The 12403-nt window shown below is 32.6% G+C and overlaps 1 long non-coding RNA gene across 1 annotated transcript; it reads left to right on the top strand.

Moving 5' to 3' along the window:
• Positions 1–1795: 1795 nt before the first annotated feature.
• LOC140431745 (uncharacterized) lies at positions 1796–4566 on the top strand. Its single transcript, XR_011949719.1, has 3 exons — positions 1796–2009; positions 3282–3342; positions 4249–4566. It is a non-coding gene; the product is annotated as an uncharacterized lncRNA (long non-coding RNA).
• The last annotated feature ends 7837 nt before the right edge of the window (positions 4567–12403 follow it).

The following is a 12403-nucleotide window of genomic DNA, read 5'->3' as shown; positions in this document are numbered from 1 at the left end:
ACGCGCTATCTCAGAGTATTTTTGTCAAAAAATAAGCACTAATAATGGCACTAATAAACACTAATGGTGGCAATAATAAACGTTTGTCCGTTGCATTGTCGAAGTACAAACGAGACATTTAAAACAAGCGGAGTTACAGGTAGCTTTCATTTTGGGAAGTGTGCACTTTACCGCGAAATCGGCACTATTGGAATTCTTTGTTACAAAGGAAACCGCAACAATTCTCAGAAACATGCATTAGTTTGTATTTGTGTTATTATTATTTACGATAAAGCTCGTTAAAAATGAAATATCGGTGATTTTCAAGGTGACCCGGATTTTATGATCGCGAGTGTATATATATATATATATATATATATATATATATATATATATATATATATATATATATCTATAGAGCGTTTCACGTTAAGAAAATAACATTAGGCTTATGGAGATCAGTGTTGCCAAAACTCTCAGGCATGCGGTTTACTAGATTGTCAATATATTTTTCGATTCGTCTTTTCGTCAATATGTATTTCCATTTTCAATTAACATTTAACTGTAAAGTCAGAATAACAACTGAAGCTGAAGAACCACAAAGCCTTATTATCATTATGTAGTCTCAGAGAACGACATAAAATCGCTGACATACGCACACCGTATTATTTTAAGTTGCAATTAGTAATTAGATATACGCATTCCAAGCGGTCCGTTTATTTGTTTTAAATCTTTAAAGTGCAAAGTGCATGATTTAACTAAGCAATATTTTCTACTGATTTCTATGATTCATGGTATATGATATTCTTACCGAAAAACAAATAAACTGTCGTTACTATAATTAAAATAAGATAAAATAAAATAATCTTTTGTAAATACTATTTATTTAATTAAAATCATTTTCCCTACTTTTCATCTCTTGTTTCGAATGGACACTTTTGGTCAATTACGTTAAAAAACAGTTATTTAATTCATGTCTGTGAAAACGAAAATACAAATTATACAACCCTGAATCGTGCTTGTGTTCATCGTGGCATCGCTGCGCTTCTATCGTCCATAAGAAATACATGGCCCTATCTCCGCAATGTTATTTTCTTAACGTGGAACGCTGTATATTAAAAATTATAAATTTAATTAAAATTAAATTATAAAAAAAATTATAACGTTTTTTCCATCTCTTAAACACGTCTTGATATTTTTGGAATATAGCAATGGCGTTGTTGCCAGCTACATTGCCTTAATCTGCGACGAATTTGTTGATCTCGGACATTATCTATCGTTAGAGAAAGATATAAACTACAACATTGCAGATACCTTCAAGTTGAATCATACACGCTGACAACGTTATACTTTCTCTAGAACCAAAATATTTGCCACAACCAAAAAACATTTGAACAATTTAAAAATAGAGCAGTCAAATTATTGAAATGTATTTCATCTAAAATGAGACCTCTTCTATCTGAACGTATATTCTTTGAAGAGTCAGAAGAAGGTTTTTGTAAATTTTTAAGAGATTAAACAGATGCTGCAATGATCCACTAATTTGTTTATTAAATAATAAAAATAATAACAAAAATATTTTTTTCTAAAGAGTAAACCTCCAATTTTACTGGCCTATAAGAAACCATTAAAACATGAGTCACTCGCTACCATTGTGGTACAGTGTTGGATACTATTTTAATTTTAGATCATCCTTCTCCTTATGATATAGCTTCGGTTTTATGTCCACGTATTTAGTTATAATTTGTGTAAAGTTTTTTTTTTAACTGTATATGAAGTGAATATTTAAATTAATTTCTCTTTCTCTATAGGAAAAGGTCGTAGTTATGTCTGTGGTAAAAGTGTCACGTGACTTGCATTCGGAACTTATAGCAGGCCAGAGCTTACCTACAGAACAACTACGCAAAGTAACCCAGCTCAAGGACCTTCTGGAAAAAGCGCTGGCGATCGATCCCGCCAAAAGGATAAGCCTGAACAATGCGTTGACGCATCCGTTTATTCAAGACAAGATCTAGAAAAGGTTTAGAGAGGTAAACTATGTGAAGAAATCCAAAAAAAGTTTATAATTTTTTTTAAATGCATTTTACACCGCACATATTTGGCCTGTATATATAGTAAAGACTATGATGTAATCATATTTAAATAAAATTATGTTCGTTTTATAAATATTCGTATGAGTCGGTTTTTTCGTATTACCCAATCAGCCGAAATCGTTTATACTTGTTGGAGATATCTCTAGGACTATAAATATTTTCTTTATTTCGTTTATACAAACATTTATTTATTACCACATTTACTAATCGATATTATCGCGAGAAATAGCTACGGTTTGCTGCCCCTAGCTTTCGACTTTCCCTTTGGAGTCATCTTCACAACTCAGTTGACTGCACAAGTACTACTTCTATTTGGTGCCTTCCAAGACACTCCTTTAGTATTGTCGACGGATACATAGGTCGTTGACTATTACCGTAAGGAATATTGTCACCGTAAGAGGATTTTGAATTGATTTGATAGAATTGGTTTTTGTGTTGTAGTGATTTAGGAAAGGTCTCCATCTTGAAGATAATTGTATACCGTCATCTCTTTTAAAACAGTTGGAGTGTTTTTCCATCTCAGTCGCTCCTCGGTTGATCCGGGGTCTTGAGGGAACGAACTGGAACTATAGTTTTGTATTTTCAAGACTGTAAATTCTGTTGGTTTAACTTCTGTATCTCCGGTTCCCTATACAAGTGCTATTTCTATTTGGCGCCCTTCGAGATATTGCTTTTCTGATGACTGGACAAGTAAAAATCTATATCTTGAAAGTAATCGGATACCATCATCTATTCTATTGAAACAATCGGGATGTTTTGCCATCTCAGTGGCTTTTCGGATTATCCATGGTATGAGAACACGAAGGGGAGCTACAGTTTTGAATTTTTAAAACTATTTCTTTCGTCCATCGAACTTGTAATATGTATATACGAATAACTTATATTTCATATTTGAAGAAACATTTTCGTGGGGCTTTCCATTTTTAATTTACTCGGATACTATCATCTGTTTTGTTGAAACAATTGGGGCGTTTTTGCACTTCAGTAGCTTCTCGGATGATCCATCGTTTAATATAGTTTTAAACCGGCATTTGAAGACAACTATTTGATATGTATTTTCGTTCGTATTCTAGTTTTTTTTCCGTGAATAATAAACAAATTGCTTGTATTAAAATCTTATTATTTTAGTGGATATCTCGAAAAAGTATAACGATTCTCTCCATTCTTGTCTATTGAATTAATTAATATTTTGTGATTATTTTGTTGCAGAATGTCGATAGACGGAAACCAGACATAACGGTACGAGCAGATGGTTTGAAACTTTTCAAAGGTATTTTTAGTGGGAATCGACGTAGATAACTCTTTCAAATGCGTTGAATACATTTTTGATATGTTTTTACTTCCAGTAACGCTAAAATATTTGTTAATATTCCGGCTGGCGTAATTTGTCGGTCAGACAACAAATATACAGAGTATTTATAGTTTTGATATAGAAATTGATATTCCTTATAGTTCTTTAACGATTTTCACAAATGTTTATTTTATGAATTCGCCAAGAATATCTTTTTCTTTAAATTTGGATTAGTTTTTCCAGATTGGCAGAAATTTTTAGTTAATCATCTAAAAAAATGGCTTATGCTTCTATAGAAATATTCTCTCACTTCTTTTGCCAGCTTCTTCTTAATTTTTTCCTTGCTCATGCCATGTTTTATTTCCTTTTTGTTCTATATCAATTTTTCAGTAAAGTCAATCGAGATACTCCTCTAGTTCCTTTAGTTTTCAGCCTTAATCTTGACATTGTGGTTTTTATACTTGTGGATTCTTGTGGATATTATTTGATGCAGTGTGGTGTATATTTTTTGTGATAGGTTTCTAAAAAAGTTTATATAACAGTTTTCAAACAAATCAGGCTGTTTGTATAAATCGATCAGTATGCTGAATGCACCATTTTCCAAAAATGTATGTAAATGGTTCACCTTGTATATATTTTTTAGTTCTGTAGAATCTAATTAATTAAAAATAAATGACTTGGCTCGAAGGACCAATGTATGAACCAGTATGATGGAAATATATTCATAAATAAATGAAGTATAATACTAGTAATAAATACTGAAATTTGAGCTAAATAATCTTTGGAAATCGCCAGCTGTAACTGTAGTTTAAGAACAGAAAAATGTATTCAAAGCTTTAAGCGTGCTAATATCTAACATTCTGACCTGCCGTGTTTTCTTTCTAGTGAAAACTGAATCATACAAACAATTGAATTGAATTATGAACAAAAGAATTGGTTATGACATGCATTTAAAAGTTAGCTGCATGACAGACTGGGAAAAAGAGGCTAAGTATTCTACTGATTAATAGATCACATTCTAATCATTTTCATTTTTATTTTAGTTTAAATTATTTAATATTATAAATCGAGAAGTTGAAGGCAAAGGAAAGAACAGTAGATGGAGCAGTTAATTTGGTGCCAGGTGCTATTTGAAGTAATAGTGCGTTAGGGCAGTATGAATTAAATAAAACAGTTGTTATACGTTTAGCACAATAAAAAGTTGCTTATATGATTTGTTTTTTTTGTAAAGTTATAATTGTGGATCATATATTTTATGTCAATTGCAAAAGGATATTAAGAACAAGATCGGACAAACAAAAGACGAGGGTTGTGTATTTATTGTAGTGAAATTACAAATCTCGAAACTAAACACCATTCATTCAGCACGCTTAAAAATGATGTAATCCCGTAAACGGTGCATTTTTATTTATCATCCTCAAATAATTAGTTTATTCCTTATCTTTTGTTTTACTATGTTCCTGGTCATGTAATGAGAATGAAGACCAAAAAAGAGTCCTAGATAGTAAAATGAAGGGCGCAAGACCAAAAGGAAGACCACGGAAAAGTTGCTAGACTAGTTGGAGGCATAGTTTGAAGGAGACAAGGCTCGACTTCGGCTATCTCGCCATTGGAGAGAGTACGATGAGCGGATGATGTTTTCTTTATGAGAGGTCTCCATGTCGAAGGTAACCGAGTGCAGTCATCTCTTTTATTGAGACAATTCGGCCGTTTTTCAATCTCTAGGGTTTCTCGGTTAATTCTTGATTTATAGAAGCGGATGGGGCTATGGTTTTAGAGTTTTCGAAATCAATTTTATGACCTGTGTAACGATGGTGTTGACAGAGCTGAAATTGAATCGGAATTGCGAACAGAAATGGAATGTCCATAAATCGTATTTTGGATTCTACGATTGGTTTGGCCTATGTAAGTCCGGAGATGTCTGAGTTCTCTGAAGGATTTGGAATGTTCTCTTTGATTGATCGGACAAGAGATGAATATTTTTATTGATGAGTAAATATTGACTCTGAGATAGCGCGTTTGAGGTTTTTGTCGATTTTGTTAGTGACACATTTGATGTAAAGAAGAAAAGCTTTCCTATGATGGGAGTCCTGAGTCTTTGAGTTGGGATTGAGCGTCGGATTGAAGCCTGCGATTGCTCCTAATAATGTAATTTTCGTGGTAAGCATTTTAGATGGGGGCTTGTTTTAAAGTAGAGAACTCTGCCGGTATACTTGCATTAGCATAGGCATATTGATCTGGTGACAATGGTATTAATGATTGAATTAATTTGTGGAGGTGGATGATGAGAGTTGACATGCAAATAGCGATTGTTATGGTTGGGTATTCAGTAAAAAGGCTAATAAAAACCTTGGGATTGGTTTTTCTTTATTAGAACGCCGAGAAACGGTAGGGATGAATCAGTTTTAACCTCTATCGTGAACTGGATACTAGGATTTATACCATTCAGAAGGGTTTGAAAAAACACAAAAGCATTAATGCCGTGGGGCCAAATGACGAATGTATCATCAACATATAGTAACAAACATGTGTGTTTGAGCATTGATGTGGATAGTGCTCCAGTCTCCAAGTGTTCCATAAAGATATTAGCAATTACTAAAAAGAGTTGGGGCACCATTTATTTGTCTGTAGGATTGATTTTGGAAGATGAAATAAGTGTTGACATAAAAGGTTTTTGAGATACAAGTGGTTTTGTTGGACACTGTATTTAGTTTCCGGAAATGTTTAGGGTTTAGTCTATGATAGGAATTTTTGTAAAAAGTGAAACGATGTCAAAACTTACTAGAATGTCTGTTCGATAAAATGAAAAGAATTTTTGACGTAGAATTTTCGGCGAAAGGTAGACTTTTAGACAATAATTTTGCCAATGGATGTGTAAGACAGTCCTCGAAGAGAAATATCGAGTTTGTGAATTTTGGGTAGGCCATGTATTTGTTTAATTGTTTTACGTCAACAAGAAGCGAGGTTTTATTGATGATAACTTTTGTTGTTTCCTCTAGATGGGTTGTTGGATTATTAGGAATTAGTTTGTAGTCTGAAGTATTAATGAGATGTGAGAATTTATTAATGTAATAAGAAGTGTTTAGGATAACTCTGGCGTTTCCTTTATCGGCGGAAGAATGCCTAGATTTGGATTTAACTGAAGTTCTAAAAATATCGTGGACAGAACACGTCACAAACAAAGAGGTTCTGAGAAGGATGAATAAAGAAACAGAAATTTTAAATATAAATAAAACAAGAAAATTGGAATATCTCGGATATATTACACGTGGAGAGAAATACACCTTGCTCCAGCTGATTATGCAGGGAAAGATCCAAGGAAGGAGAAGCATAGGGAGGTGTAGAATGTCATGAAAACAAAAAAAGTGACCAAATGCAGTATCTACTTGAAATAAAAAGCAGTGGAAAAATTTATATTTTTATTGCACTGATCCCTCTGAATATTAGGTTCTAATAAGTAAATATTTATATTTTAATATAACATTATATTTCCATATATAGATATAAATAAAAATATATACAAAACTTATAGTTAGAGTATTTAAAGGTCTTGTACGGACAGGTAGACATTTAGAAAAAATCTACAAAAATTTTTCGAAGGCAATTTCTTTCCGAAGAGTTTGCACAAATCGATACTTTTGCAAAGTTTTTTGTTAAAAACTAATAATGTGGTGCTCAGAAATTTGAAACTGATAACCTTATTTTAAATAGCTTAATTAATAGCATATATTAAAATAAAGGGTTAAGTGAAATGTTTTTGGAATAACGTACTTTGCTGTCAGAGTACTCCTACATAAATTTTTAAATATGACAACAACAATTTAGAAACGTTAATATGATAAAAGCATCGTAAAAATTTGATGTATACGTTCTCAGAATATTTTCTCATATAATGGTTTTTTGCCCTTTGTATAGTGCCTTAAATAACTCTTCTAAAGTATTCGTTCCCTCGTTTTTTGATTCTTTTGCTTTGGAGTCTGCCAATATTGTTCCACTTTTAATTATTGGCATTTTCAACACGACTAGATTCCTGCGTTCAGCTGATTTTCTAAATTTAATTCGACAATTCGCTCTTGTGTCATAAAAAATCGATCATAAGAAATAATATTTTGGGGATGTTGAGATTGATTGAAAAGTTGGTACATATGCATGAAAAAGTATGATCTTGATATAAAGTATTTCGAAAGATAATAAATCCATTTTAGATGATAAATATCAGTTTTTAGGTTCTCAAAAAATCTTGAGCTATCATTCGCCATTTCGTGTATCATTTGACACAAAATGACTTTTTTTTTAATTATCACAAACAGTATAGTTAACATTTTACTATAACTGAAAAATGTATTTGTTTTAAACGTATTTTTTTAAATAATCTCATTCGGAATGTAAAAGGATCTTGCCCATTGTTAATGATATATACCTACTATCTTTACTTGTCTTTTATAAAAATTAAGTAGGAGCATTCGCAGCAAGAAAGAGTCAAAATTTTTCATAACTCAATTGAGACAATCGAGAAATAACACAACACCACTTTAGTTTATTTATATATAATTGTAATTTTGTATAATATATTTTACAAAAATAAATGCAAATAACTTTTAAGTGTTTAAGCATCTTCAATAAGAGTGTGAACGGACAAAAATATGCGGCATGTTTTTAATGAAAATACATCTGCCAGAAATAATCCATACGATACACGATGCTGCAAAAATTTTGATGTCCAAGAACAAAAGTTTTCTTGAGTATTTTTGGCGTTGAATTCAAATCCGTTGTGATGTTTTTCCTATCACGTAAAGTTTTTTTGCTGCACAGATTGCATAAATAGGCATTAGATTTAGAAATGTTACCGAAAGTTTTATCATCTGGTGATGAAATTGTTGTGACAACATATTACCAAATTTGTAGAAAATGTTTACTTTTCATATTTTGGTGTAAAACTTGGCGATCAAGACAAAATATGGGTTCCTCATACTGTTTGTCGAACTTGTGTCAAGACATTGCGACTATGGTTAATAGCTAAAAAGAAAGCTATGTCCTTTGGAATAGCGATGGTCTGAAGAGAACCAACAAATGATGTGGATGATTGTTACTTTTGTCTGACTAATATTACTACTGGCTGGTCAGTTAAGAACAAGAAATCTATTGTTTATCCTAACCTAACTTCTGCTATTAGACCAGTAGTTTAGAGCGACACTATACCTGTCTACTATTCTAAAAGATGTTAGTGATGACTGTGACTGTGAAAGTAGTGACAATGAGAACAATGTAAGTGATGAGTCATGAACCTGATATAGATCACTCACCTAAACTTTTTACTTAAGAAGAATTAAATGATTTAGTAAGAGATTTAAATCTCCCAAAGGATGCTGCAAAGTTCTTGAATCCAGATTGAAATAAAAAAATCTCCTTGCGACAAGTGTCACTTTTTCTTGGTATCATTATCGTGAACGAGAATATGCTCCTTACTTTCAAGAAATAGATGCAACGGTTTTCAATGTAACATTCAATAAGTGACTGAATACTTTGGAATTGATTATAAACCTACTGAATGGAGACTCTTCATAGATTCTGATGTTCAGAAGTAATAGTCCCCACTATTTTAAGAAACAAAATTCTAGAATTAATTCATGAGAACCACACTGGTATGGTAAGATCCAAAATGCTTACTAGGTCAATAGTTTGGGACAAGATATTGAGCAAATGGTATCTAGTTGTAAAATATGTCAATTATCGCAAAACAATAGTGAAAAATCCTTAATGGCCTGGCCTAAAACTGCTGATGTTTTCGAACGTATCCATATTGATTTCTTTTTTTTTAATAATGTCTCTTATCAGTTATTGGTGGACAGTAAATCTAAGTGGATTGATGTACATGTCATGCTTAGAGGTACTAATGTAACAAATACTATAGAAAAAATTAAACTAACATTTTCTGTGACGGGCCTACCAGACATCATTGTTAGTCACAATGGTCCACCGTTTAATTCTGTTTTTTGAAATTTTGTGAAATAGATGGTATAAAGGTGGTAAAGTCTCCTCCATATCACCCCCAGTCCAATGGTACTGCTGAGAGACACATACAAACAGTAAAGGTTGCTTTAAAGACATTTCTTTGATAAAAGTCAACTTTAACAGTTGTGCAAGTAAAGGTGTGAGTCCTAATGAGTATATTTTTAAAGTTAAACCCGAAACAGTCATTGATTTGATCAAACCTAAAAAGGGTAATAATTGCAGTTATAATATATTCGCAGATTTCAAACAAATTGAATGTTTTTTAGTAGGGAAGAAAGTATTAGTAGGAAGACCAGGTCCTTATATAACAGATAAGTGGCAGGAGGGTAGTATAATAAAACGTGTAAGTCCAGTGACATATTGGGTTTAAGTTAATGATAGAGTTTTGTACAAATATGCAAACAGTACCTATTAGGAAATTTTTAACTGCTACAAACGTAAAACAACTAAATATTTCACTGACTACAAACCACCTGTTAAGACCTTCAGTAGTTAATGGAAATTATAATTCTGAAATTGTCGACCCTCCAAGTTCCCAGATGACTCCTGTTAAAATTAAGAAAACGAGTTCTGATCCAGAAGAGGGTCTACAATTTGGAAGCCCTGTGAAAACAACAGATCATTCAATACCTCAAGAAAGTATTAATCCTAGAGGTATTGAATTGAGACGTAGTAATCGTATCACAGACGTCACAAATCCAACAGATTCATCAAAAACTAGTTTTAAAGCTGTCCTTTTACATAATGGAAACAGATATGCTTTAATGCCATAGCTCACTCCGTTCTCCGTTCATTTAAAAGAAACATACCACATATGCAAATTCTCTTGCAAAAAATATTAAAGACGAGAAAAAAAACCTTGTTAATTTATGAAGATTTTAAAATCATAGGTATTCTCCTAGGTTTGCAAAGTGGATTTACTAAATTACCTTCCTTTTTAGTATTTTTTGTGAATGGGATAGCAGAGATAGGTCCAGTCACTATACAATGAAATCTTGGAAAACAAGAACCCAGTTGACACCAGACTCAAATAATGTCATAAACAGTCCACTATTAGGCCCCAAACACATTGTGTTTAAACCTCTACATATTAATCTGGGTTTAACGAACCAATTCGTGAAAGCATTTCATCAGGATAAACCATTTTTTCAGTATTTGGGTAAGAAGTTTCCTAAGATAACTTCTGAAAAAATAAAAGCTGGAATTTTTGTGGGTCCTCAAATTCGTTAACTAATTATCGACATGACTTTGAAAAATGCATGGATACTAAGGGAAAAAATGCATGAACAGCTTCAAATCAGTTGTTAAGAGATTTCTGGGGAAATAAAAAATCCCAATTACAAGAAAGAAATAAATGACTTGTTAAGAAGTTTTCAAAAACTAGGTTGTCTTATGAGTGTAAAACTTTTTCTTCACTTACACCTGGACTATTTCCCCGATAATTTGGGAGATACATCGAAGAACAGGGGGAGAGGTTCCATCAAGATATATAATTATTGGAGCAACGTTATCAAGGTAGGTGGAATACTAATATGAAAGCTGACTACCTCTGGAACCCCAAGAGAGACTGTAATCTAGTTGAATGTATATCTAGAAACTCAAGAAAGAGGACGTTTCTTTTGACTTAATAACAATTAATTTGTGTAATGGTTGTGTTTAAATTTGGTGGAATTTTTTTCTTTTTTCTGTTTGCAAATGAATTTTAAAACGATCAATATATTATGGCATTTTAAGTTAAGATTCTAAATATCAAGTTTTGGTATTCAGCTGTTTTTGTCTTTTCTCGTTAAAACGCAATAAACTGGAACATTTAAAAGTTGTTTCGAGTCCCCTAAAATAATATTGAAAGTCAGGTATACGGTTTTTCTAAGACGTATTAATATTTTTTTGTCTTTGTTTACATTAATATTCCCCTATTCTCTGTATGTATTGTGAGGTAAAAAATTTCCAGTTTAACCAATTTAAAAGTAAATACTCAAGAAGTTTTTTGTCGGTTCGTTGCTAAGAACGAGGTCAAAAAAGGGTAGATTGTTTGTTTTAAGTTTGTAGGCAAAAACTAGCTGTGAGACGTAAAGGGAAATTTATTTTGCGTTGAAATTTGTAAAATGTAAGGCATCGAGGAGTCGACATTTAAGCCCCAAGCAAAGCAGACAGAAGAGATTTTGAATCGCGAGTCGATTCAATTTTTTTTGTGTAATATCTTAAGACCGGTTAAGGTGATGATACTCTATGCAATGTGGCAATTTAGATCAGAGTAACCACCCATAAGATTTGTGCAGTACACCGGCACTGATGAAATTTGGAAAATGTTTATATAGAATGTCCCCGTCGACAGCTTGATTTCCTCCATCAAGTTTCTATTCCAATCGTTCCTGCCTACGTATGGAAATGGTTTATTTTTATTCAAGTTGAGAGTTATGTCCTTTGCAGCTCCAGTCCCATAGATGTTAACAAGTTTTTTTGAAAGTTAAGTGCTAAACTGTGAATCCAGAGAAGAAGAAATTTTCTTTCTTTTTCCAGCAGGAAGTTTTCTTCGAAGCGGCGTCCAAATTTAAATAGCTAGAGGTAACCTTGTCTGCCATATCTTATTTCATTTTGTCCAGGAGATTTATGTAAGTACCCTTTCATTTTTTTTGTAGCTGCCCCAATCCGACCCATTTATTTCACTTATCCACGACCCCAGCTCTCCAACAACCAACTGAGTGCCGTACGCACTAGTAGCGTTTATTTTGCTTGCCCTATCTTCGCCCCCATTAGTTTCTGCCCCCAATTTTCTACCCCATATTCTTACCCTGAGGTAGGCAAAATATTTTCGTTACAGTTGTAGATTAAAAAAACAGTTTTTAACTTTTAACCAATTATTTTTTATTTTCTTCATCTTAATTATTTCATTTATTTATTAAGCACAGGCCCTATAGCAGACCTGTCTTTTTGTACAAAAGTTAGATGGCGATTTGTGAAAAATTTGTACGTGATGGCAGATTGAGAATGAACGCTGTAAACGAGCTTTAAAACACCTTTCACTTCT

This window comes from Diabrotica undecimpunctata, unplaced genomic scaffold (assembly GCF_040954645.1).
Source record: "Diabrotica undecimpunctata isolate CICGRU unplaced genomic scaffold, icDiaUnde3 ctg00001861.1, whole genome shotgun sequence".
Lineage (NCBI taxonomy): Eukaryota > Metazoa > Arthropoda > Insecta > Coleoptera > Chrysomelidae > Diabrotica > Diabrotica undecimpunctata.
The sequence above is the reverse complement of the archived record's forward strand: the minus strand, read 5'-3'. Positions and strand labels throughout refer to the sequence as shown.